This window comes from Triturus cristatus, chromosome 6 (assembly GCF_964204655.1).
Source record: "Triturus cristatus chromosome 6, aTriCri1.1, whole genome shotgun sequence".
NCBI lineage: Eukaryota > Metazoa > Chordata > Amphibia > Caudata > Salamandridae > Triturus > Triturus cristatus.
In genome coordinates this window covers 1,769,724,307-1,769,752,223 of record NC_140589.1, presented here as the reverse complement: position 1 = coordinate 1,769,752,223, position 27,917 = coordinate 1,769,724,307, and the positions used below count along the sequence as shown (strand labels likewise).

Genomic DNA, 27,917 nt, shown 5'->3' with positions numbered 1-27,917 from the left:
AATCAGGCACATTGAGCCCCCACCCCTTCTAATACATATTCGAAGTGTAATTTATGGAGCGCTATTTTTTCCTACCACCTCTCTGTATTAATTCTAAGACTAAAGCATTTAGTTTAGTATTTTGATAATTCCTTTTAGAGGGCATTAAAGGTACATTTGCCCAAAAAAGTATAAACGTCTAGATAGAAGTATCATCTTAGCGAGGACAACTTTGCCTATTTTGGACTATGGAAGTTTTCCCCCAAAATTGGAAGCCCTTTTTATTCATAATAGTTTTCCTTAAATTACCCTCCAGAGTATCGTCATCCTATGGAAAACCTGCAACTAAGCTATTTAAAAGTATTTACTGCCCCCTGTATTTGTAAAGCAGAAAGCCAGGACGTATCTGCCCGTGTGAATTATAGCTTCCTTGTGAATTGGTTCCACAGCAAGTACAAAAAGCGAGGGCTATTGTGGAGTGCCCTGTCAAGTGCCCTTGTGTGCCTCCTATTCCTCCGAGATCATTCCCAGGATTTCATTCTACCAACTGCCCTTGTGAATTGGTTCCACAGCAAGTGCAATCAAGAGTTATAGTGGACTCCCCTGTCAAGTGCCCTTGTGTGCCTCCCATTCCTCAGAGATCATTTCCCAGATATTCTACCATCTGCCCTAGTGAATTGGTTCCACAGCAAGTGCAAACTCAAGAGCTATAGTGGAGTGGCCTGTCAAGTGCCCTTGTGTGCCTCCCATTGTGCAGAAACAATTCTACCATTGCAGAACCAGGCCGTCCGAGTAACTGCACCTATACCAACACTTCAGGGCCATGCTTTTAAGGACCTGCATCAAGTATGTCCACCAAAGAGTGTCAAAAGCTTTTTCCATATTAATGGAAGCTACTTCTGCAGTGAACCCCTTAGCTGTTGATGATTTAGTAAACTGTACAGATTTCTTATATTCGGAGATGCACTATTGAGTTTTTAATGTCAAATGAAAAAGTATTACAGCCGCAATAGATAGCATTACATGCTCATCTATAGAAAAGCACGCAGCATATGCAAGATGTACTCACCAGACAATATACTTGATGGCACTAACATGCCCTAGGTAAAAATGATGGGATTAAACACTAGTACATTAATTGAAAGCGAAAGAACAAAACAAACCTGCTCCTGAGTCTTCCACTTCAGAATGAAGGATAATGCACGTGCGAGAAGGGGTGGGGTTGAAGGGGAATAGGGAAAGTGGCGCGTGCGGAAGTAGAAGCAAGGAATGCCAAATGAGCAACCCCCAAGGGCGGCGGTATCTAAACAACAGATAAAAAGCGTATGTCCTGCCATATATACGTATGAGAAATCAAATGAAATGCACTAGAGTGCGGGTTCAAGGAGGACGTATATCATTTTTGGCCTGAACGTTGAGGAGGAGTTCGAGAAAGCCCACTTGTGCGAAGCCAGTGGAGAACATGTGCTTCAGCCTGGGACAATGTTAAAAGGTCGCACAGCCAGTATTGAATGTCAGACGGAGCAGGCGCCTTCCACGCCCTGGCCAACCGGCGTTTAAACAGAACAAATGCCAGGTCAACAAACCTATGTAAGTGTTTGTTGGCCTTTGCATGGGGGATTAGTCCCAGCAGGCAAGAGGAGGGAGTGGGAGTGTGTGCTTTGTCAACTCGACCACCATCGGAGACACCCTAAGCCGGATCAACTGCTACATCTGGAAATCTCACACCATATGATAAAACCCCGTGCCTGGAGCATGCCGTGGGGACAAGCATGGGAGAGTGTTGGAAATGTACGTTTCATACGCAAGGGGTGAAGGTAGGCCTGGTCGACAAAATTAAATTAAGTAAATCTGAACAGAGGAAACATGACTTCCAACTTGCTGTGGAGCTGCAGAGAGTCCAGCATCTCTATTTGCTATAGCTTGGTGTCAGTTTTGGAATACTGTGTGAGCGTGCTTTATATGGCCACCAAATAGTAACCTCTAGCTATCCCTAAAGCAGAGCACAGTACCCAAACCTCTATGCCATTGAAAAGCACAGTAACTAACAGACAAGAGCAAACCTCACCAACAGAGATGTACGAGGAGATATCAAGGGAGCGGCTCACCTAACGCAAAAAAGCCCAATGTTGATAATAATATTGGCTTCATGTGGAATCCCCTACGTCCGATACCACCAGCCTACCAGACTCCCAAACAATCCACATTAATCACATATTAATGATGTAAAAAATTTAACATTCACATCTACCAATAGCTGATTTCTGTAATGCCTGTGTTGTGGCCCTTTTGCCTTGTATTAGGCAGCTATCTCCTCGGAAGTCATCGGAGTCACCACAGGCATACAGTTTAAAATTCATAAACAAAATGCATCTTGCCATTGGCAATAATCCTCATTGCAGCAGGAAAAAGGAGCCAATGTGAAATCTCAAGTTGACGTAAACCGTTTCTAACTTTCCTAAAGGAATCCCTTATAGACGGGAACCAAGACGGTGTAGTAAGGACATAGAAACACCTTGTGATTGCCCAACAAAATCGACCCAACCTCTCTGGCGTGACTAAGAAGGACATCTCTATGGTTGTAATTCAATAACCTTGGTACTACAGGTCGAGGGTGAGCACCAGGAGCACGGTGGGCTGTGGATACCTATGGGCACATTTAATAACAAAAACAAACCTGTAGGTGCCAGTTTGTCATTGGGTCAGAATTCAAGAAACAAGCTCATGGCTAGGCTTTCTATATTTTATAGCAAGCCTATTGTCCGTGCATTGTTTTAAAGTGAATGCCCTTCCCCGTCTTCGCTTGCCTTTTTAGGATCTTCATTCTGGATTGCAGATTCGGTAGCTCAGTCTGAAGGCTTTGCACAGCTGGCTGCACCTCTGCAAGACATTTTTCATTGCTGGTTACCCTTTCAGGTGTATTTATCTGAGCAACCCACGGCCACTGCATAGATCTTTTGTTCACGCACTTCTTTAGGTTCTTTTATAGCAGACATAATATGATTGAGCTTATCCGTTGGCTTTCAACCATCATCTCTCTGTTGTTGACTGCTTATGTCGTCATAACCATGGATTTTATTTCCCATTCTAGTTGCTCTGTTACAACCCATTTTGCCCATTGAAGACATGAAGAAATCTACACTGGGGCGCTCAGGCATGGCTACGGTGCAGACAGTAAAACGATAAAGAAGTACCAGACATGTAGCCAAGATGAGCTTTTCCCTAGATTCTCAGCCCCTTAGTGGTTCTGGTCATATAACCCCACCCTCTCATGTACAGAAACCATTGCCTTAAGGCCAGTTAGTTCCCCAGCCGAGATTACCGAACCACAGTTGCCCCCATTCACCAAAAATCTTTGGCCTGTGCACTATGTATCAGAATGCAAAAAGTAACATGCTGCAACTGGCCTTGGACTGCCACCACCGAGAGCACAGACGGCTGCTTAATTAGTGATACAAGGTCCTTACCGGTGTGACCCAGAGACCATCCACTGATGCCAAGTCTCAACGCAACTCTCCAAGCCTGCAATCGGGCCACCCCCAGGTTGCGGGCAGCTAATGATTCGCAGGGCTTTCTTCTATCAATTTTTTGATCCAGAATCCAGGTGGAGGAGTGGAGATCCACACCCATTCCTACCCCAAACCCCTCCCACACAGGCCATGCCTAAGCCTACCCTGATCCCTCTATGACCGATACTGTAATCCTCTGTACTGCCCACTTCGGCTTCCTTTGCACTGCTGTCTTCCTGCGCAAGCCATGCAACCAGGGCTGGACTGGCCTTAGTGGGCATCGGGTGTTTCCCCAGGAGGCTAGGGGCCGGTTTTGCAGCAGTGCAGCAATATCCGACCCCAGTAACAAAAGCAGCAAGCAAGCATTTCCAGCCTCCCGGAGACAGGCAGTGCTTCCCCAGGGGCTGGTCTGAGTAAATTGCCAGGGCTGCTTTGGGTTCCCAATCCGGCCTGGCATGCAACTGCACCACTCTGTTTTATCACCTCAGTCCGACAACACCTCTCAGAAAGGGGTTGTGGTGTGCTCCATGCACGTTCCTGGCTCACACTGTCCTGGACAGCAGCCATCAGTCCAAATCAAGGCCGAGTTTACAGTGCCCATGATGCCTTCTGGAAAACGGCAACAAGTTACATCTTCAACAACAGTTGCAAACTGCACAAAGTGATGTTGATAAACTGTTTGAATGCTGCAATTCGCTTGTAATCCCAGCTGTGCGATGTCCATCCCGTGCAAGGATGCCACCCAGGGACCAGTTTAATTTGGATGTCTGACACAGGCCTCACACTCAGAGTGGAGCTTCACATCCATCGCCATAGCTAGCAGGCCATACTCCAGCCCCGATGATGTGCCCTATGTTGATAGCGACTGAACAAGCTATTCTGGTGCATTGGAGTGTCAAGATAATCCTTTCAGTGATGTGATTGTAAAACCCGCTGTGGTTATAGGCAATGGGGAAGTTAGAGCACAAATTGTTTAGGACATCCTAGAAGCCAGTGATGGCAATCCTTGCATAGGATTTTAAGAGAACTTGACTGCCCACAATTCTTAAGAAGGCTTGACACACTTGATGATACACTGGAGATCTAGGTATGGTATTCATGCAAAGAACCCAAAATGATTTGAGGTAGTAGGGCTTTTGGAAATGTCTGGATGCTCTTGTACCGAAAGGGCAAGTAGTCTGGATTAAAGATGGGGGCATCACTGACCGAGGAGAGGGTTGGTTGTTTAGTTTGGGGGTGGGGTGTTTTTTTCTTGTGTAATTCTGCTGGTGCCCTATATAAGAATGAAAAGCAAGCATATACTGTGTGATAATGTTTGACTTTAATGTTATATCCAACATTTTAATAAACATGATAGAAAACATTTATTATAAGTTAAATCGCATTTGCTCAAACTTCCTAGGTGGTGGTGAGATGAATAATTAGTTGTGAAACTCCAAATAATATTTTTGTTTTTACAGGACTCCATTTCAGATGCACTAGTTTGGCTCAGCTAAGGGGTGATTCATCTTACATAGATGCCCTAATTCGAAAGATCAGTTTAAATCTTACTCTTTTGACGAATGGTGAAGTCCGACCTTTGAAGCGAGTACGACGGATGGCTTATTTTCATCAAACATTGAAAATGACGAGGTTGTGATAATCCAGATACTACCAACTCAATAAACCTCTATAAACTATGTCACCAAAAGCCTTTCCTGTCTGCAACACCTGCTGCAGATTCGTCCAGCTGCTGTAGTGCTGCAGGTGAGTACATTTTCAGTCTCGAGAGTATTTTGTTTTCCATTTCCATCTCTTTCAGGTTTAACTTTTTTTGCTGGTTTCTGCATCTTCTGTGCTCAGCCATCTTTGGTTCTGCAGTTTGCCAAGGCCAAGAATATGTGAGTTGATGTGGTGCACAATGGCTGTTTTGGCTCTGGATGTTCAATTGCTCTTCGTTTAAACATTTATGTTGTTAATATATTTGCATTTCGATTGCAGAATCTCTAGAATGGTCAATAAGACATACAGGCTAGTGTTGAGGCCTATATTGCAGTCTAATTCTAGTTTTTGTGTGCTTCTAGTAATGCAAATAGTGACATGCCTTCTGACTGTGTTCTGAAAGGTGGCTTGTGTTATTGGGCCTGTTCCTAGATGCTGTATACTTTTTATTTTGCAGCTCACTTATCGAGGGCCCACCATGGTGGCCTCCTGAGAAACCCCTCAAGAAGTCCACCGGTCAGTTAGTGTGACCTCAATCTTCCCTAGTGGGAGTACAGTGACTATTTGGCCTGTCTTCAGGCTCTCTGACCGATGGCTCTCGTGGGATGGCAGGTTCTCAGACTTTCTGCCCAAAAAGGATGATTGCAAGGCAGGGGTTGGAAACTGTGAGCTATTTTTAGGTGTGATGTATAAACTTGCTTGCACCATTCATTGCAAACATTTTTTATTTAATACATACTCGAAGATGCTTTGATGCATTCTTTTTCACCTGCTCCCTTCTTGGGCAGAGTAACCTTCAGGCATTCGGCTTGAGACATTGTCTATCCCATCTTCGATTTGCCCACAAGAGTATTTTACTCTCATTTTCCATCTTCCAATAGGTCTAGCCTTCTACCCGACTGGAACACATTTTTGAAGCACACTCTGTCATCACATATTACATTTTTCGGCTCCTAGGTACATTGAATACACAAAAGCAATTATTTTTTTTGTATTCGTTTGTACTGCTGGAGACATTTATTTTATTGCTCTGGTTAGTACTTGAGTGCAAGCGTCATAACTTTTGGCTTTGCCAGTGCCTATTCCTATGGCTGCCGGTGGCAGGCACTGTGGGGAAGGTGTGCTTGCTGTCGCCATGGGCCTTGGGGATGATGTTGTGTCTTGCATACAGCAGTTACTGAAAGAGTGAGAACAGAAAGTTTGTGTGATAAATCTTTCTTAGTGTGGCAGACAAGTTTGAAAGAAATTAAAATAAAACACAAAATAATATCATCAGTATCTTAATACGATTTGCTACGCTAGTAACTTAGTTCTAAAAATCTGTTGGAATGGTCTACTGTTTTCTCTTAACAAGTATTCGTTTGACTGGGTGCTTTTCATCCTATAAACTGGTATAATAGGTTGCTGGTAACCCGATGGCTGGTACCCAAGGTTGCTATAAGGGATTGGGATTTACCCTAATTGATCAGGCGTCTTGCTATGGAATGTAAACAGTGGAATGAGTGTGCCTTCCTTGGAATCTTCTGGAAGCCTTGCTGAGGAATCTGGTTGCGTCACTCAGCTTGAGAAAGGGCTGTTGTTTTCATGGCGCAGAATGAATAGATACAAAATATTTAGTGTAGGAAAGTAGGTGACATATAGTGAGGAAGAAAGCTGACGTTTATATGTAGGCAGCAAGTGTGAACGACAGCTGAGGAAAGACAGTTTGAGTGAGGCATTGAAATAGAGACTAAAAAGGTTTTGTGGTCTTTTTCAGATGTCTATACAAAATCTGGAATACTTCAGAGCATGCTCACTGTGTGACAGGCATTTATCTTACGACCCTCTTCGTACCCTTGATACAGGCTCTGGTTATTGTAGATTCCTGTATTATCTCGATTATTCAGCTCTTAACTTACTGTCTCTTGTAGTGCTTAGGATTGGCTATAAGGCAGCATATTGGTACGTTAAAACATGTTGCATAAATCCTCATCAAAGGCGTAAATTGTGATATTGATACCCATAGAACGCGCATATAAAGGGATCCTTTTTGAGGCATGTTTACTTCTTTTGAAGCCTGGCCGTTTTTTTGGGCTAGAGCCAACATGATATTTAGAAATGCAGCTTCTCACTTTTCTATTGCATTCATCAAAATGGCAGGGTCATGTAATGGGAGTGGTGTTCTATTTGACAGGTATACACACATTTTCATAAAGGTACTTTGCTTCTTTTTACCTGAATTCTAGTTAAAAACTGCAGGTGACTGTAGTGGCTTATTCCCTGGCAGACAAACTCCTGCGTTTGTTATTCCTGTTGGATACGCTTTGTAAAAGACTCAACTGGTTTGGTATAGTCTGAAATGTATTTGACTTAGGGAACAGTAAAGAAGCTAAGGAATATTGGAGCTTTTCATCTCTCTCAGAAGGGAATTTATCCATTCCTCGGTCTTTGAAGCAAAGAAGGCTGGATATAAGTGGAAGCTTTGTTGCCATTACCACCTGGAATGTGTGAAAATGGAGCATAATATTGTGTTGGGAGAGTAATGGCTATTACTTCCTGGCTCCACTCTTCTGCTGTGCATAAAACAATACCCACCTCCCCCCAAATACCTCTAAAAAAAGAGTATATGAAGAATTCCAGTTGCTCACGTTAGCAAAGTTTGAGTTTAATACATTGTTGCACTTGATTGACTGAAGGCGGTTGATTATATAACAAAAGAGTGCAAAAGCTATGCCTATTGACAGCGCATAGATCATTTGTCCCCTCCAAAAATGTCTTGATTTAAAAACTGTTACAGATACTGCATGAAGATGTCTTTGTCAGACCCACATGACATATGTATACGGTGGTTAGGCTCTGAACATGATGCTTTTACCTACATCTTCTGTGCATCAATGCACATGAAATACATCAGGGAGCGGGAGACTAAGATGTTTCTGGTCAAGTGCCTCCGTGATATGCCAAAGCATTACCATCACCTTGGGTACTATCACCCAAAATATCTTGCCACAGGAAGGAGAAGTCCTCTTCTTCTGTGAAGAACGCTCCCAGGACCAATTGTAGTGTCGATGCTGATCCCCGATACCAGACTCTTCCTAGTTTTTGGACAAGAGCCCGATATTAAATAGTGTGAGACCTGAGTTCCTAGGTCCATTGCCAAGCCACCCGCAGGTCAAAGCATTTGGGCTCCAATATTCTGGGCCACCACTCAAGGGTGACCATGATCCCGTAGGCATGTTAACTTCAGCAGCTCTGACCAAGAAACTTCCCGACACTGCACCAACAATGCATGTGGTCCAGTGGCTAAGATGAAGTTGAAGTCTGCCAATGCACCATCTCCCTTTTGTCGATGCCTTCTTTGGTGTCATCAACATTCTCAAAGGCTTAAATAGTAGGCAGAGATTATCTGTGTGGGTAAAGTAAAGTTAAGGCGGGCTTCAGTAATTAGCCCTTGGAAGAGCACCTTCCTATCGCTCAAGTATTTGCTCAGATGGAACAGCTGTTTGGCTTCAACGCCAAGGCCCTTGCGGTATGCCTGGTAAGATTTATGACCGCATAGATGATTTGGAGGCTGATAATTTCCTTTCCCTCTATAACACTGAAACTGGCTTATATTTTGACTTAGTAAATATAAGTGACCTAGATAATTCACCAGAAGGGGACATCCCTTAACCCTCTAGCTGTCCTTCAGTGAAAGGTTCCTTCACTGACCACTGTAGTGGAACCAGCATATAAAGCCTTTGAATTGACCGTGCCCCCTGTGAAGGCAGAGTCTAACATTTCGACTGACGTCTTAAATCCTCCTCCTCAGTGTGGGAACCATTGCTCCCATACAATAAGGCTCTTTTGGACTCTGTCATTGCTGCATGGGAGAAAACTTTTTTCAGCCTATCACTCTGCACACCGATTGCTAGATGCTATAAGGCTGTTTCAGGTGCTCCACACTTTGCCGTCTCACTTCACCAGAAAGTCTGGGGACCAACCTACTTCCTTGAAGTAAAGTTCGAAAGATTTCCACACAGCACCTCCTGATAGGAAGTTAAAAAGCATTTACTCTGTGAAAAGTAAAGTCTTTGCTTCTTGCACATCGCACAGCTAATGCCACCTGCCTCATGGCCTGATATGTCCATACCCTGTTGGAACTAGCAAAACTCAGTGATCAACCTACTAGATCACATAAAAAACATTGACTGATTGACTGACTTGGTCAACAATGATGTGAATGCCCCCCCCCCCCCCCCCCCCCAATAGGTCTCGAATTGCAACCTTGTCTCCAAGGACACCTCTGCTTGATTCATGGTCATGGATATGAGGCTGCAGTGCCACTCTTGGGTGTCTTCCACTGGCTTCTCAGAAGATGTCCAAGCAACCCTCATAGACCTGCCTCTCCAATTGCTCTTAGAAGGCAGACACCTCCCTGGAATGCTTCCAGAAGATTAGAATTGTGGCTCGCTCACTGGCCTAGCCTCCCCAGTGACACAGTTCCAGCAACAGAATTGAAAACCGCTGTGACTCCTCCCACCTTAAACCCTATCTTCCGTCTGAAGTCTGTTTGTCACCATTTGGGAGATGATCATTTCAAATTAATGGGTATGCAGTCAATTCACAAGAGCTATGCCCTAGCCTTCCTGTTCCTTCTGTCAGATAATCTTCCTTCCACCAGATCATGCTTTCTGGCACACACTTTATTACATATTCCATTTTAACAGAATGTCTGTGTCAATGTCCCAGAAACATGTCAAGCACCTGAGCTATTTACATTTGACTAATTAACACTTGTCCAAAGCTCCTCAATTTTGAAGGTATAAGTCATTATCCTACTAAACAAAGGAGCCATTGAGTGGTGCCTCGGGTAGAAAGGGTCATGGATTATATTCCCTTTACTCCTTGCAGACCAAGAAAAATGGAGGTCTGAGACCTATTAAATGGATCTTTGCCTTCAAATCTGTTTAATTCAGCATGACACGTTCAAGATGTTGCCCATAAGCCAAGTCTTGTTTGCACAGAATGACCGTGATTGGTTGGCATCCTTCCTTGGTTCTCCAGTGTGCCTGCTTTCATTTTCCAATCCTTCTTACTCGCAGACATCACCTGAGAGTCACCGTGGCTTTCGAGGACACACTGTTGCATTTTGGAATAACGAATGAAAATGCTGGCAGTTGTAGCAGCTGTAGTGAGATGGTCACCAGGCTATGTATTTCTATACTTGTTTGACTGGCCAGTGAAAGCTGAGCCCTTGAGGCTGGTCAAGGAAGACTTTTAGTGCACAATGATGCTCCTCCATGACTGGCAATGCTATTAAGACCCAGAAATCTCATCTCGCTGCACAACAGAGGTTAACCTTTATTCTAGCAGTGCTGGGCACAACCTGCATGAAAACCTTTCCTCAGATCATCACAGATGTTCAGGATTTTATTCTAAGATTTCTGAATCAGACATAACTCCCGGTTCTGCATGTCTAATATCGGCTAAGCCTCATTCATTCTGTTGGTACCACATGCCAGATGAGGGCCCACAGTGATACCTGTGTTGGCAATGTCTCCATCATCAAGGTAGCCTCTCATACACCGATGCAAGTTCACCAATCAGGTCATCCTGATCTACACGTTTGGATGGAGCTTTGTGCTGTATCATCCCCTTCAGCCCTCCACATGTGCAGTTTATTGTTGTTACAGATACCCTCTCACTGGACTGGGGTGCCCACCTGAGCAACATGATGTCACAAAGCCTTTAATCTCTGTCAAAGCAGCATCTACACATACATGTGCTGGAACTGCACGCAGTCTGCTTTGCTGCGAATGCCTTTTTCTCCTTCCGTCATACGGATAACATTTAGATTCTATCAGGCAACTAAATGGTCTTTTATATTAACAGATAGAATGTTGTAGTGTTGTGGACTGTGTGTTGGGATGTGATCTACCTGTGGCAGTGGGTGAAGTGAAAGGGAATTTTACCGGTAGCAGCTCATCTTGCAGTCTGCTTACAAGACCATGAGTGGGAACTACATTCTGAAGTAACTAAGGTGATTTTCTTCAGATTGTAGTATTCACGCATGGCTTTCTTCGCTACGTCCCAAGACAATGGTATCCTCAATTTAGTACCATATAGTTCACTCTGAATAAATTCTGGTTCAGATGGTCTTGGGGTCTTCTGTATGCGGTTCTACCAAATATGCTTGTGTCAAAAGTCTTTTTGAAGGTGTGAGAGGATCGAGAACAGCTAATCGCCACAGATTGGGCAAGAATGATCTGGTATTTCAATGTGTTGGCACTCAGCATTTAAACATCTCCTCGGACCTACACTAGGTAGACTTGCTCCTGGAGCAGGATTGTCCAGTTCTGCACCCTAGTTTCCATGAGTTGCATGGAAATATAGGTGCAGTAAGAATCCATTTCCTTTTCTGGTGAGGTTTCAGAAGTCATATTGACACCAAGGAAGCCACTACAAAAATCCATGTTCGTGGGTTGCTGGAAAAATTTGTTCAAAGATATGAGAGAAAAAGGCTAAACCCATATAACGCCTGCCTTTCCTACATCCTGTGGTTCATGTCCTCCCTTCCACAGCAGGAACCGGTTGTAGCTACAGTCAAATGCTTTTAGCCTGTCCTCCCCACCTTCATGTGTCGTCCTTTCCTGTTTAGATTGCCATTAGTGGTGCGGTTTCTCAAAGGCTCAAAGGTTTAGTTCATTTGTTTCCTCCCACTCCATTCAGTGTTCCTTAGAGGAATTTAAATCTTGAGTTGCCTTTGATGATGGTATCCACATTAGAGCTGATGCACAGTTGCCCGGTTCAACATCTGCCTCCGAAGACATTACTCTTAGTAGCAATAACGTCTGCCCTAAGGGTTGGAGAACTTCAAGCTCTCTCAGTTCATCCCCATCTTATGGTCTTCTTCCCAGATAAGTTGTTTTTTCCTACCTGTAAATCCTTTTTACCCAAGATAGCGTCTGCCTTTCACATAGGGTAATCTGTTAACCTTCTAGTCTTCTTCGCTCCTCCTAATCCCCCCAAAGTGGAAGAGCGGCTTCATAGATTGGGCCCCAGATTTGCTGTGTCCTATTACATCGATCACATTTGAAAGGGCAGAATAAATGATTTGCTCTTTGTGTGCTTCAGTGATGCTAAAAAGCCCAAGGTGATGACCAAACACACAATTCTTTCGTTGGACCATCTTTTGTGCAAAGATCTGCTACACCGTAGCTAACAAAGTCCTCCAACGAGCATTTGTGCCTTCCCAACAAGGGCCACAACTGCTTCCACAGCTCTCACCAGAGGCTTAGGACTTCTGACTCATGTATTAGGTGCACAGTGGCAGGTACTTTATGTGCTATGTTGCATAACTTACTTGATTAACTGTCACCACTCCCAGGATAGTATTGCTTTGAGACTCATTGATGAGGTGAGGAATCAGTGGGAAGATATATCCATCAGAAAACAGTTACTTATCTTCAGTAACAATATTTCTGAAGAATACATAATCTTCCTGCAGATTCCTCTCTGCCCTCCCTCCTCTCAATGAGTTACGGAGGAGACCCCAAATTATGCAAACATGTTATGTGCTGTAATTGTCCCGGTCATAGAGCCTCTCTCTTTTCATATTTGCATGCCTCAGTGGAGCATGGAAAAAGGACTAGGAACTGACGCCACTATGTTGGTTGTCGCTATATATACTCCCATGTTGCCATGTCTTGTGGATGGGGTTGAGAATTAATCTGCATGGTGCCACTTGGCAGTGCAGGAGAGCTATTGCCAGATAAACATTTTCCAGATCAGTCTGACACCTCGAAGGATATTCACAAGGTGTAGAATCTGTAGGAAGATGATATGTGCACCAAAAATGTATTTTCCGAAGTCAGTTTATTTTTCTTCTATCCGCTATATACCCTTCGCAATATGCAGCTTGAAGTCACAGAGAACCTCGTTTATACACATGCCCTCCCAGCATTATCATCCTTAGCTTCCTGCCTTCACAGTTAGCCTGAGAAGTAGGGTACCTGCTATAGGCCCATGCATCGACCTTTCGTGCACAGATGAAAATGTGTTAAATGAAAGCATAGTGAGAAACTCATAAACTTTATACAAATAATTATAAAAAACGTAGGACGGCTTCTAGATCTTTGAACCCTCCTAATTCTGATCAGCTGGAGTAAAAGCCTGAATCTGCTTGTTTCTTCACACACAGCTAAGATGGCTCCTGCCTCACGGCTATAGAATGTGTGGATGCTGCTCAGTGGTGTAGTAATGGTGTCACATAGGCCCTAATGCAAACAAGGGAGTGGCACCACTGCCCAATATGAATAGTACAAGACCGCCCTTAGTGGCCTGGAATGGGGTCCTCTCACTCCTGGGTCCTGATGTCACTGCATGTGCTATGCCCATGATCCCACCTGCAAAATATATTTCTTGGTTAAGTGGCAGGCGCTCCTATAAGACAAACCGTGGCTAAGATAAAACAATGATAAGAAATAATTTACTTACCTGTAGATACAGTTCTTCACCGTCGGTATTGTTCATAGATTCACTTGCTTGAATCATTCCCCTTCGTTGAAGTGGGAGGCCATGTCAACAATGGAGAATGATCCAAGCGTGTTAATCTGTGAAAGATCCAGTGCTGTAGAAACGGTGAGTGCACAATTGTGAATGATTTATGAAAAACGGTTAAAGCTATGGCATTAGCAAAAGATTTGTTGCACTGTGAATTTAGCGACATTCATGGAATAGGTGTTTGCACCATTGGTGTCTACACAGCGGCAGGGACAGCAAAAGTCTAATTTATAAAAAGATTTTGCCTGATGTATTAATAGACAGGGGCACGCTGTGAGCTTTTAAATGCAGCATTGTTAAGGTACAGAGGACGCCTTCCCCTTTCAATGCAATCAAAGCTCTACACTGAAGCCATATGGGAGCAATTTCTGTCAATAAACAGCTCCTGCAAAAACAGCAAAATCAGACACTGATTCAGCACAGCACTTCAGTCTGCTCTGGCACTGTTCCCGAGCTTTCGCTTTTTATAAATCTATTTATGTCAAGAAGAAATGCACCAAGGTTCTTTTGTTTGTTGCAGTCACTTTGCCAAATTGGCTTTGGCATTTTTGCTATTCAAAAAGCAAGCCATGCTCCAAATTCAGACCTGTGGTCATTACATGTTTTAATATTCAATAGAAACAAACTAAATAACAGTCTCTTAACAAAGTATTAAGACTGTATGTAAAGCAGTCGTGCTTCACCCTCCCAGAACTGCAGTGCGCTGTCTTGCTGAGGTACAAACACTGCCATTGGTTTCCAGAATCCTAGCAAAGATGATATGCATGCAAATTTGCAGGGTTTTTGCATGTCGGTCCTTCAGTTCATGTTACTGCTTTTGGGAGTTGGCCATTATTCATCGCTTCAAATAGATCAGACAGTAGTCATTATGTTTGCTTGTCAGGAAGTGCTATATATTAGAATTTCAATACAATAACGAAAATGGATAACTCCTTTCCTTTAACAACAAACCATAGTAAAATATCACCTCTACCTCCATCTCATCTTTTGAATACAGAGGAGTCAGGAGAAGAGAGCCTGTTTGGACCAGCCTACAACCCTTCACAGTTAAAATTAAAATGTTAGGACACGGATAATGAGAAGGAGGATCCTATTCAGGGTATATCTGAATACATGGAAGGAGACTTCTTTCACGGCTCGTCATCAGCCCCTTGTGGTGATTACAGGGATCATTACATTGAAAGTGATCCTGATGATTAGCCAGAGGAAGGGAAGCTCATTCAAGAGCCAGGCATGGTTGGTCAGGAATTGGATGATTATATTGCTCTTTCTTCGCCATCTCCAGCAAGTTCGTCTACAGGGAATATAGGAGGATTTCATCAGTTGTTAAGAAGATTAGACCTACCGCTCTCTACAACACAGATGGAGTGTTCGTTTTATGATTTTAAAGGACTCTACTATACACCCAGCAATCGTCACGACACCGTCTTTCAGCATGAGAGAAGTCTCAAGACACCTCCAGACTTCAGTGACATTTTTCACCCACCAGCCACCTCCTATCATCACCAGGAAATTCACCATCTGTCCGCATTTGTCCATCAGTGGAACACCATCACAAAGGACAAATGGGTGTTGGACATTATTCATCGAGGTCACACCCTGGAATTTGTCCAAAAACCTCCTTGTCATCCACTTTCCAAGAGGGCACATCAACATCTTACTCTCTTAAAACAAGAGATTTCGACTCTTCTGTTGAAGGGGGCAATAGAGGAAGTTCCTTTCCGGCAACGCAAAAAAAAAATTCTACTGAAATTTCTTCCTCACAAAGAAGAAATGTGGAAAATGGAGACAAGTCATGGGTCTCAGACGACTAAATAAATATATCAAGAAACAGCCTTTCAGAAAGCTATAATTGCAAGAGGTTCTCTTGTTGATAAACAAAGGGGCCATTATGATGTCTCTCGATCTCTTAGGCGCATATTTTCACATTCCAATTCACGTCAAACATTGTTGATTCCTGAGGTTCAAGGTGGCAGGGTGCCATTATCATTTCAAGGTGCTATTTTGGCCTCCGGTCAGCCCCCAGAGTATTCACAAAGTGCATTGTGCTGGTATTGGGTTTTATGAGAAGGCAGGGCCACCAGGTTTTCCCCCTACCTGGACAGTTGGCTCGTAAAAGGGTCCACGTTCCACTCTGCAAGAAAATATACTTTGGCTTGTCATCGGCTCTTCAAATGTCTGGGGCTGCAGCTCAATGTAGAAAAGTAATTTCTCATTCCAAGTCAAACACAGATATTCCTTGGAGCAGTCTTGGACACCAAGGTAGCGAAGGCATGTCCCCAGGGCTTTAAGTGGGATGAAAAAACAGGGGTGGGGGGGGGCTACTTAAAGGGGCGTGGCCAATGTAATTTGGGGCGTGGCTTAAAACATGTAAGCTAAAAATCTGTGCTTAGCATAGTGTGCCATCCGACTTGTATTTTGCCATTTCTGCCATTGCATCCAGATATATGATACGAGTAATATCATAGCTACAACAGGTCAGGACTTTTGACTTTGTCAATGGTTGTTAGTTGCATAAGATAAATAAGCAGCAACTATGGCTAGTATATATTATCGAAAAAGCTTCCACTTAAGCCCTGCTGACACCACGACAATGTTGCTGCTCCTGAGTTTCTAGAAGAGAAGGGAAATCCAGAGAAAAAATGACTCTCTTTAATGGATTTCCCTTGCCCCTACATCGCTCTCCTGGCATGACGTCATGACGTAACTTCTCCACTAGTGAGAAGTGAGCATCGCACATCGATGTGCCTGGTGTCACTGCATTCCAGAAAAAAACTGCCTGTGCGAGGGCACAAAACAGAGCCCGATAGAGACCCGTTTCGAAGCCCCCTTTAAAAAACTGCTGGTGCTCAGGACTGGTGAGCCCCGACCCACTTAAAGCCCTGCATATCCCATGCCAGAACGAATGTGCTAGATATTACAGATGGTGGCCCAACTTCAGGGCAAAAAAAGTCTGCTTCAGTAAGAATGTACAAGTCTATGCTGGAATTGCTATTCTCATGCATCTCATTGATTCCAAATTGTCGCTTGCATATGAGGCCACTTCAGGAAGAGCTGGACATCCAGTGGATTCAGATTCACAACTCTTTCGACAATGTCATTTTCATCACACAGGCAATGAAGAAGTCTCTGTAATGGCTGGGAAATTAGCTCAATATTTCTCCAGCCTATAATTCGAGGCGACACGCCCCAGCTACATTATGACAACGGATGCGTCTCTGGATGGTTGGGGAGTGCACCTCCAAGATTTGGAGATGCATGTAAAATGGTCTGTCCAAAAAGCGCATATGCATATAAATCTCCTAGAGTTGAGGCAGTGTTTCTAGGACTGCAAGCATTCCTCCCCAGAATTCGAGGCACTCCTGCTCTGGTAAGAACGGACAACCTCACAAGAGAAGGCACCCCCTAATTACGTTCAGGTCCGAGAGGAGGGGGAAACAAAACTGACTAGCAAAAATACCTCTAGACTGACCTATATTTCTTTTGATGCGACCATGATAGGTTCAAAATATGCCACAAACCCAACAACTAAATGCAGCAAACCAAGTAATTACAAAGATAATTTTATTATTTATTATATTAGATCTTTGGCATATATTCGTTATATATAAAAAGTCTTTTTTTGTGGTTTTTCGTTTTTTTTATGTGCACTTAATATAAAATTACATACAAATATACATATATCAGTGTCTGTACATGCATTTGCTTCAGAAGTGTATCTAGTACAGTATAAATTCTTTAGATACATGTATACATAACCCCACAATAACCTTCAACAATTCATTCTAACCAATCAAACTTGCTCATACAACCTACAATCATACATAAAAGAAGAGAGATTCAACCAAATCAGGGATACAATGTGGATCTGGAGGGGACAAATCCTACAATTTTTAGTGATGATAGTCCCATCAGAAGTCGCTGATGGTTTTGATCTATCTCTCAAGGACCACTCCTCATAGGTGTTGTTGGTCTACGCACGTTTCAGTGGCGAAAGCCACCCTCCTCAGGACCAAGGTATATAAAATGAATCTCAAATCGAAAGGCCAGGGGTAATATATGGCTACTCAAACAACAGTGATCACTTTCAGCAAAAAAACAGTGTTTTCGGTAGGTATAACACCAACTGCCATGAGCAAGAGAGTCAAGTCCCATGAGAGAGTACGTTACTTCTGTCCTGTCTGGGAACTTCTATCATGTTTCTCCTTTAATGTTGATTGGCACGGCTGAACCGGGCCCCTATCCTTGTATTCCTTGTGTCAGAGGTTTCCAGAAAGCTTCCCAACTCCGTAGCAGGTGATTCTCTACAAGTACGGCGAGTATCCTGACCCGAGCGCAAAAAGGTCACGGACAACACCACAACTGTGATCTACCTGACTAAGCATGGGGGGGATCTCAACAATATCAGTTCAGGCACAAGAAATCTGGAAGTGGTTGCTAAAGCACAAAATAACTCTGCAAGTAGACCATGTCCCGGGTATGGAAAAATCTAAATACCTGGAGAACCACAGTCTACAGGTAAGTAGCTTGTTTTTTTATCACATCCCCCAACATTGAGATACCTACTGGGTCTCCACCTTGGAAATCTTTGAGAGCTGTGACAACCCTGAGCATGGCACCAACCCAAAGTGAAGCCCCCTTAGTTAATCGTTTACGCCAACCAAGGTCTCTGAGGGACACTCCCCAAAGGTCCTATACCTGCCTCGTCGGGAGGGAAGTACGGTGGTATACAGCCCCTACATAGGTAATTAAAGAAGTGCACAGTATCTATAACCCATCTCTTATGCAGAATCCCACTGTGGGGAATAAAGCCAGAAATCAATCACTGCAAGGTGCGCTGCTCTATAGTATGACTGTATGTAAACCACCCCCAGACCGCTATCGAAGGGACATGTAGCATTAACCCCTGAACAATGAAGTAATACATTTGAAAAAGACCTGAGGAATCTTATAGAGGTAGTGTTGTAGCTTATAAATAGGGCCCGGTAGAGGCTCCATTTTAAAGATGGCAGCCCGACCTATAATAGAGGGGCAAGGGAGAACAAAAAAGATCGCAGCCTGCGGTCTAAAAACCGGAATCAAAATGTTACGTTATTGCGCTTTACTCTCATCTGTGGTGATATAAACTCCTAGGTATTTCAAGCCATCCTGCGAAAATGCCCGCACCGAGGCCCAACCCAAAGCTTGTGCCATGGCTCATACCAAATACAACACCGATTTTAGAGAAGTTCACCGTGAGCCTGGTATATTAGCCAAAAATACAAATAATTTGTGTGAAGCAAGACCCTAGCCTAGATTCCTCTCGCCCAGTAGAATCCCCATAGCAGGGCATTCACACAAAGCCAGACCGCAAGGGGGCTCAATGGCAAGTGCAAAGACAAGGGGGCAACGTTGCCTCATCCGCCACTCGACAGGGAACTCCACAGAGAGCTCATAGTTGAGCAAAACTCTTGCCCTCAAGCCCCCGTAAAGAAGATGGACTTGGCGAACAAAAGTTTTTCCCAAAGGTAGCCTTCCGTAGAATAACAAATAAATAATCCCAGGACACTGAATCGAAGGCCTTTTCGTAGTCGAGCAAAAGAAGTGTCAAGGAACCCTGCAACCTGTCCACCAGAGCCTGTGCAATGTGAAATATGCATATATTATTTCTAGTAGATCACCCTGGCGTAAACCCACACTGTCGCCATGAATCAAGGAGCCTAGCACTGGTAAGAGACGAGTTGCCAGAACTTTGACCAACAGCTTCGCCGCCATGTTAATAAGCGAAATGTGGCAGTATAACCCACACTGATCCAGAGGTTTGGAAATCATCAAAATGTCGGCCATTGGAAGATCATATGGTAGAATACCAAGTTCTAGCGACTTATTGAGCCTCACCCTGATGGCTGGTATGGAGTGAGAGGCCATGAGTCTCCAGTACTCTTCAGGTAATCCTCTGGAGACCTGTGCTTTTCCACCCGGAAGCTGAGCTAGAGCCTCTGTCAACTACTCCTTGGTGATTCTGCTCTCCAGACAAGCCCGCTGAAAGAGATTGAAATGGCACATCTCTGACAAAGTTTGTTAGTGTCTCCGACTCCCAGGATTCACATTTGGCATAAAGAGAGGAGCAGTGGATTCAGCTATTACTTGCTGGCTTACAGCCAGTTGTCCATCAGCACAACGAATAGTGGCTTTATGCCTAGGGGAATCCCTGGGCCTACATAATCAGTGCAACTGCTTAGATGCTTTATTACCCAGTTGGAAAACCTAAGCCTGGGAGGCCACCCACGCCAACCGTGCTTCCCCCAGTAGATGTTACTGAATTCAGATGCTACGGTGGGAAACATTATGATCTAGGGTTGGCTCAGGGGGCATTTGACACAGGTGCTTCGGCTTCAAATGCTGTGTCTCTAGGGCAGCAGTCTCTACCGTTTACTGTTTTTTCTGGGTTTCCGAGATGGCTAATACTCTTACCGCATAAATGAGCATGAAAGGTCCCCCAGAAAACCACCCGGGTTTACACCGAGTCAGTGTTCTGTGAAAGCAGCCTTTGGTCTCAGTACTTATATACACCTTGATGGTAGGATCAGTCACGATGCTGAAAGCCTCAAGCCACCCACCCATGACCTCCCTTAACTCTGTACAGTTAGTTTAATAAAGGAATGGTCTGAAAGTCCTCTAGCCAAAGTCTGAACACCTAAAACAGATTTTGTCTGTTTCAGGGAGTAGAATATATTCCAGTCTGTAATAGGAATTATGAGAATTCGAATAAAAGATAACGCAACTATAGCAGGGATGGAACCTACGCTATGCATCACAGAGGCCCATGGCATCCACAAAGCGTGCTAAGGGGGGGGGGGGCCTTGCGGAAGGCCCTTGAGTAACGCCCTTGAGTAACCGACATCTATCCAATACCCGATCCTAAACCCCGTTTAAGATCACACTACCGATCAATCTTTCTTTGGGGGTCTATGAGAGCAGACGGCTGAGGCCTTTGAGCAGAGAGGATGTTAGGGTGCTAGGTGCCTATCCACTAACACAGAGATCAGCAAATCTGGCCACATAGCGCCCCTGAGCATCATGCCAAGTCTGTCTGTCTGTCTGTCTGTCTGTCTGTCTGTCTGTCTGTCTGTCTGTCTGTCTGGGAATCTTTTCTGGAACGAAACAGCGACTTCCCGCTGAAATCTGCATGATAGACTCTCGAATTTATATACAAGAAAGGGCAATTGTTGGCCAATAGATGTGTCTCCTGTAGTAGGAGAAAACCTACATTGTATTGTTTGAATGACTGGAGAATGGTACTTCGTTTGAGCTTTTCTGGAAGGCCATTAACGCTCTAAGAGACTATGTGAAAGCGGGTGGTGGCAGGAACCTTAGTCCGATCACCCATCAGTTACAAGGTATATATGGGGTATAATTCATGTATGCTGTGCGAGGAGTCATGAGCAGGAGTACACAAGAAAGAAGGTAAAACAGAAAAAACAACTAATACCCAGCAAGAAACAGTCCCAACTCCCCTCCCTAAACCTCCGTAACTAGACGCATCTGTTGAGCTGTCCAAGTGAAAGGACTGCCAAAAGGGGCCAGTCTCCCCATGGAATTGTGTGACCGCAACCCCAAAAAAACATCCCAAGTCAATACTGCATGCAAATAAAAGTATGCAATTGATGTAGTATGCTGCCACTGCTTTTAGCCCAGAACAGCAGATGCCGAAGAATCTTTGATGAGAAGCACCAGGGATCAGCATCCAGTGAGTCTCTGCTTGCTATCAGTGGTCTACCACGGGGTCAGTCTCCTTACGCAATCCCGTATCTGCACCCTTCCTCGCTTCATCAGTTCTGGAGCCTTTGTCGCACCATCTCCATTGACCCTTGGGCCTCTCCTATGAGAAATCCCCAGCAGCCAGTCATGGGGGGTCCAAAAAGTCAGGCTCATGGATTACCTTTTGTTCAGTGGCTCAATCCCAGATAGCTTCTGGCATCTTGGGAAAAAAAAGTCTTAGAATTCCACATACCTTTCAATTTAGGAGGATAAAGTAGGCTGTATTCCAACTGTGCTTGCAGTTTTTACGTGACTCCTTGAAAGGATTGGCAGTGTTGAACCATTCTGTTGTAATTGCGGAAGATCATAATGTTGCTCAAATCATGCAAGAGCTGACCCTTCTTCCATGCCACCTGAAGGATAATGTCTTTACCTTTGTGATTAAGAATCCTTCCAATAATTGGTTTTGGAGGGGCCCCGGGGCCAGCGCGTTGCCACAATGAAGCATGGTGAGAACTCCTCAGCTAGGACCCAGGACAGCAGGCGGAGATGGGCAAACTGTTCAACATGACGGCCCTCCAGACCCCACAGGAAACCCACCAGGTGATTGATAAACGCAAATCCCTGCTCGCCGTCCCTCCCTGACTTTGTAGCTCTAAGACTTATCTTACCTCCTCCCTGCTATTTGACCCCTAACTGCTCCTCCCCCCCCCCCCCCCCCCCAAGTGGTTCAACCCCAAGACAACGTGCACTCTATGAGGTTATCTCAGGACTCACGGACTACCTCAGTGCTGCTCAGCACACTTGGACTTCTGATCCTATCTGTAGAATACTGCTTTATTGATCTTGTTCAAAAACTGTTGTGAAGCTCTCCGATACCCTCGGGTCAGGCTAGCGCTATATAAAACTCCTTAATGAATAAATAAATGTTGTTGCAACAGGACTTATTCTTATCATCCTCTACTCTATTGAGCAACGTATGTTTGGAGACAAAAAGCCGATGGACTGCAGCTTTCAATCAAGTCCCTCACAGAATCCTCAAGCTTTCTTATCCTGCCCTCCACTTTGGTGACCCTATCAACAGCATTCCTTAAATCTTGCCGGAGGAACAACACATCTGAACCAACTTACTTATACGAATCTCAAGAGCGCGCATGGTGTTATCTGTTACAAACAAAATAGACACCGTGTCTGGGGAGATAGCCTGTACTCCAGCGTCAGCCCCCTGATCCCTCAATCTCTCTGTGTCAGTCCCTTCCAGAAGTAAGCACTCTTGCAAATTCATCAATTTTGGCTTGACGATGTCCCGGTGCAACCTTATCCCTCACTATTGTGAGAATAAGCAGGGAAGACGTGACTGGCAACAGAACCAGAGATAGGCTCGAGCAGGGGCCAAGTCATTCTCACACTGCAGAAGAGTAGACTAGTTTAATCCGCACGGTAGGCCGGAAGTGATCATCCCACACCTCTGTACCCAATCACCAGGAAACAGGGCAGTGCTGAGAAGCAGAGTTATCAGGGTCCAACCATCAGCCTTTCGCAGTCTCACACAATCTGTGTGAGTTAAAAAGAAGGACATTCATTGAACACAGCCTCAAAGTACAGGTTCATCTGCCAGAGTTAACTAGGCGCCTTGGCAGAAAAGAAGCCTGTGAGGTGGACCCAGGAAGCTCACCATTATTCCATCCACAGGTGTCTAAAAGTGCCTCTTGTGTCTCCTAACCGGCTGCTTCTCCATTAGCCATTCAACAGGGCCTCCTCTGTTGCCCCCCTAAGCCCCAATGAGGTAAAGGTGTTCATGGGCCTCTGTGTGCCTGTTCCATGTGATATGGCCTCGAGCAGCAAGAGTCTGCTCTGTTGGAGGAGAACCCCAGAATCCCACTCTCCCAGGCACCACAGGTATTGATGCTCTTCGAGGCTGTCGCTGCTGTGTATCTGCAATCCTGGAAAGCGAGCCTCTGGTGCACCCAATCGCTCCTCCAGTCACGTCTGCAGTGGGGATCTAGCGCTCGCTGGCTGGCTTGTCTATGTAACTCACACAGAAAGCAAAGGCCCTCTCCAGTTGTCTTTTGATCCAGATGCAGTACCGGGTCGGCTCTCAGCGGGAGGGACTGCCACAAGTCAGGCCCCCTGGTCCCCAAGAAGCAACAATGGCAACATCACCATTGGGTACCTGGGAGCCCAGAGCCCCAAGCCACCAACCACCTTATGGGACCCTCCGGATGTCATGGGTCACCGATCCTACTCAGCCCCCGACCGTTTTCCAAGATGCTGCACAGCCGCCAGTCCAGAACAGAACGTGGGAGCATGAATGCACCTGAGTAGCATCCACCACACCAAAAGCCGGAATGAAGCTCCTCGTAATGGGCAGAATTATGCAGGGTGGTATCTGGCTCAAGTAGGCACTCAAGAATTAGGCAGCCGTCATATTAGGTGCTAATTCCAGTCTGGTATTTGTTTTTAGGAATTGTGTCCCTTGGGGCCTCTTTCTCCTCTGTCCTATATACCCATTCCACTGAGACAGATGTAATAAATGTTTTCAAGAGAATCAAAGTTCCTTCAAATTAAGACGTCAGACTCCCCTGCATTTGAACCAACAATGCTAGAGATGGACATTATGGAAGATTAACAGCAACTTCTTCAATTTCATATCATAAAACACTTCTTAAATGCATATTCGTAGAGATTCCTTGGCAGGGTCCGAGAAGGATGGTGGAGAGACTATAATTTGTGTTTTACTTAAGCCAAAGGAGTCCTTTTCTCACCCTCTAGTAGCATAAATTGGGCCCAGCGTAGGGTAATAATGGAGAGCAAGAAACAACAATTTGAAAAGCAATACAGATAAGAGAATATAAATTACTGGTCTAACTGGAGAATCTCTAAAATCTCAAAGATGTATTATCTAACTGCATACAAATCACAAGATGTATCATCCAACTGTCACAACGAAGTTGGGAAGATGATGTGAAACAAAACTGATAGATAAGCTCATATAACCTTTATAAATTAAAGTAATTGGGGTAAGTAATTAACAGAGAAACCAAGGACAACCCATGCAACTCATGAGAAATGACAAAAATGTGCAAACCACATCAAAGTATTTTCACTAAGGTCAGCCTGATTATGGCATTTTGATTCAGTAATCTGAGTAAAGTTTGCATTACCATGTGAGATTTTTTTGGGAACTCATGTCTGTCCAGCAACTAGTGTCTCAAGATTGAAACCTGCAAGTTTACCACATAGGTAGGGTAAACTAAGGCCGAGGTCACATTAAAGAACATTTGCTGTAAGCAAAACCTTTTACAGGAGAAAAGATTAGCATCTCCAGCAGTTGAAGCAAGAAAGGTGGACATCGGATACTTGGGGCGGTATCTCTAAAGTGGGTCGCAGACAGATCTTGTGTCACAGTTTCAGCATAGTGGCAGCACTCAGTGAAGCATCTGCTTACAGGGGCCAGTATAAACCTTTACTCAACAATGCATTTAATTGTTTTTACAATTGGCAAATTCATCCTCGATACACAACCCTTTTCACTATGTTGAGTTGCACGCAAATCATGATCGGAATATCAAGAGCTAGTCAGGGTTATGTGGTGGGTGGCTAGAGAACAATTGCCCACGACATAAACGGAGCCAAGAGAAGACGTGTCTGGCTGCCTTCTGGAGTCAGATTGGAGGGAAGGAGCGACTTGGCCCAGTTGGCGGCTAATGGGCCAAGAAGGTGTACCTTGGGACATCCTGAGGATCAATTAAGCCAGGTGATACCCTCGAGGTTGAGTTTCCCTCAATTTGCAGACCTTTGGGACCCTTCTGATATCATTGGAGAAATATAATTGAACTATTCCTGAAATCTCTTTTTCATAGAGTGCTTTGTGGACGAAGCACAGGGCCTTAATAGCCCAGCACCTTTCTAAAGGTAGACAGTTTAATGCTTGAAACATTGGAGTAATGTGTTCCCTTGGGTAGAGGTGGAGTTTAAATCTTGCTGCTGCAAGTTCATTTGCATGTACTCTTCTATTCATTTTGTTAGCAATGTTTTTCCAGAAATACTCCTAGATATATTATTGTGATCAGCTATTGAAGGATTTTAGTTAGCTTATTCTCTGTTTGAACTTTGATTGGATTACCTTTGATTTCTGTCTGTCCAAATTTCTGATGTTTTTTTAAGAACGAATTATTTTTGTTGTTGTATAATTGCTTTTTATGTTTTATAATGGAATAATAATCGTCTTCACTTCAATTTAACACAAATACAGTCAACATGTTGTGCCTTAAAAGGTTGTAGAAAGGCCAATGCAGCAATAAAGACGCCAAACCATCATCAGATCAGTTCAAACACATCATAAAACACACTGTCCCTCCTCTGTCATTCCTCCAAATGTTTTCTTGTGTCTCTCTATTAAGCACTTTTGACAGCCCATAAGCCATTTAACAACTGTATCCACTTTTAAACTTAGAGCCCCATTTCCAGTCCATGTGTTTTACATTTTCACATATGTCTACTTGAATAGCAAGTGGGTGGTATCTACATGTTTTTATGGCATTTGTGGCAGTTGGCTCCACAACAGACCTACAAGAACTGCTTCTACTTTCTTTGATGGTTTGTGTGTGTGTTAATTAGCCGATGCCATGTCAGAAGTTCAGCAACTAGACCCACAGTCAGTTAAACTTGGGATATTTTGCTTTACTTGTGGCAGTTATATGTTTATTCGAAGTTGGGACACAGATGTTATTTTTCCAAACAATTCATGGTTTCTTTATACAATTTGAAAACTTAGGTTTATTTGGGATACAGTCACATTTTAATACTCACTGTCTCAACTATCCAGTTTCAAGTGTCCACCCGCCAGAGACTGGATGAGCCTGCTTCTTGTGAGTGAGTATGGTTTATTTTTCCAGAGCATCTGCGGTATGCTTTATTTGATAATGAGTGTCATTACCTCCTCAATGGCAAGACCTAAGAGCATTGCTTAAAAAGAGTCATGCAGCTGGTCTTGGACACCACGCACAGAGCAGGACACACGCTGAACCCTATCTTCACATTCAGCAACAGAGCCATATATAAACACACCACACACCAACCGTTTCATCATACACCTCACCAGTGCTGGCCCACCACGCACCCCCAAACTGCCACATCACCCTCTTGCGCAGCTGGACTAAAGTCACACAGCACTAATAGACCGACATCCTCAGTAGCACCGAGCTGGATGTCGCCACCAACCTGGATCAGGCAGCAGAGAACGTAATGCCTAGATCAGCAGCATCGCCAACCGAGCCACCCCCACCAAACCAGCCAAAACGCACAGATCGACCAAACAAGCCAGCTGGTACACCCCACAATTCAGTGCGGCAAAACGCAGATGCAAACAACTAGAGTGAAAATAGAGCACCACCAAAAACATTCAAGTCTGCCCTCAACAACTACCACTACCAACTCAAAGACGCGGAAAAGGAGGCCGTGGCAACCCGCATGGAGGCCAGCGCCAACCAGTCCAAGGAACTATTCACCATCGTTGGAGAGTTCACCTACCCATCAGCCACCAAAAACTCAATGCCATCCTCACAGGGACTCAGCGATGCTCTAGCAGACCACTTCCACGACAAGATAGCCAACATATACAGAAACTTCGCTCCCCAACCCAGCGACCTCTCCAGCCTCCTCACTCCCACGGAGACCGCCACCAACCACCCGCTCACAACATGGGAACAAATTAAAACACGAATACTACTGCCTTAATGAACTCCATCCACTCAGGAGCACCCTCCGACACACGCCCGCATCAACTCTTCAACCTCGGAAGCGATGATATCAGCTACCAGCTCAACACCATCCTCAACGCTTCCATCGCCACAGTCACCTTTCCCGATGCCTGGAAACACTCGGAGGTCACACCCCTCCTCAAGAAACCCTACGCAGAGGATCGCTGGGGTCTGCAGAACTACCACCCCATAACACTACTCCCAGTTACCGCCAAGGTCCCAGAGGAGCCCAACAACCTCCAACTCACGTAACACCTGGAGAGAAAACCTACTGGACCCCTCCCAATCAGGATTCAGACCCAACCACAGCATCAAGATGGCCCTGATCATTGCGACAGACGACATCTGCACCCTACTCGACAGAGGAGATTCGGCTGCCTTGATCCTTCATGACCTCTCCGCAGCCTTCGAATCCGTCTCCCACCACACTCGTATCAAATGTCTGGCCCAGAACTGAATCAAAGAGGTCACTCTTAGAAGGATGGCATCATTCTTCACGGAGCACACCCACAGAATCCGCCTCCCTCCTTTCAACCCAAGCGCACCATCTGCGGCGTCCCCCAAGGTTCGTCCCTCAGTCCAACCTTCTTAAACTTCATGACGACGTGAGAAGACATCTTCAGGACCCACGACATCAACATCATCTCCTACGCCGCCGACACCCAGCTCGTCCTCTTGCTCTCAGCCGTACCCACCTCACAAA

General features: G+C 44.7%; 1 protein-coding gene across 12 annotated transcripts in view; it reads left to right on the top strand.

Moving 5' to 3' along the window:
- HMBOX1 (homeobox containing 1) overlaps positions 1-27,917 on the top strand; it is a 395,810-nt gene that overhangs the window by 93,627 nt on the left and 274,266 nt on the right. For 10 of the 12 annotated variants that reach the window (XM_085613049.1, XM_085613045.1, XM_085613053.1 and 7 more), the window contains exon 2: positions 4,949-5,234. The gene's annotated coding sequence lies outside the window, so the exon portion shown is untranslated. Of the gene's footprint in view, positions 1-4,948; positions 5,235-27,917 lie in introns of those variants that run through there. The other 2 variants (XM_085613048.1, XM_085613042.1) reach the window with 1 other exon arrangement.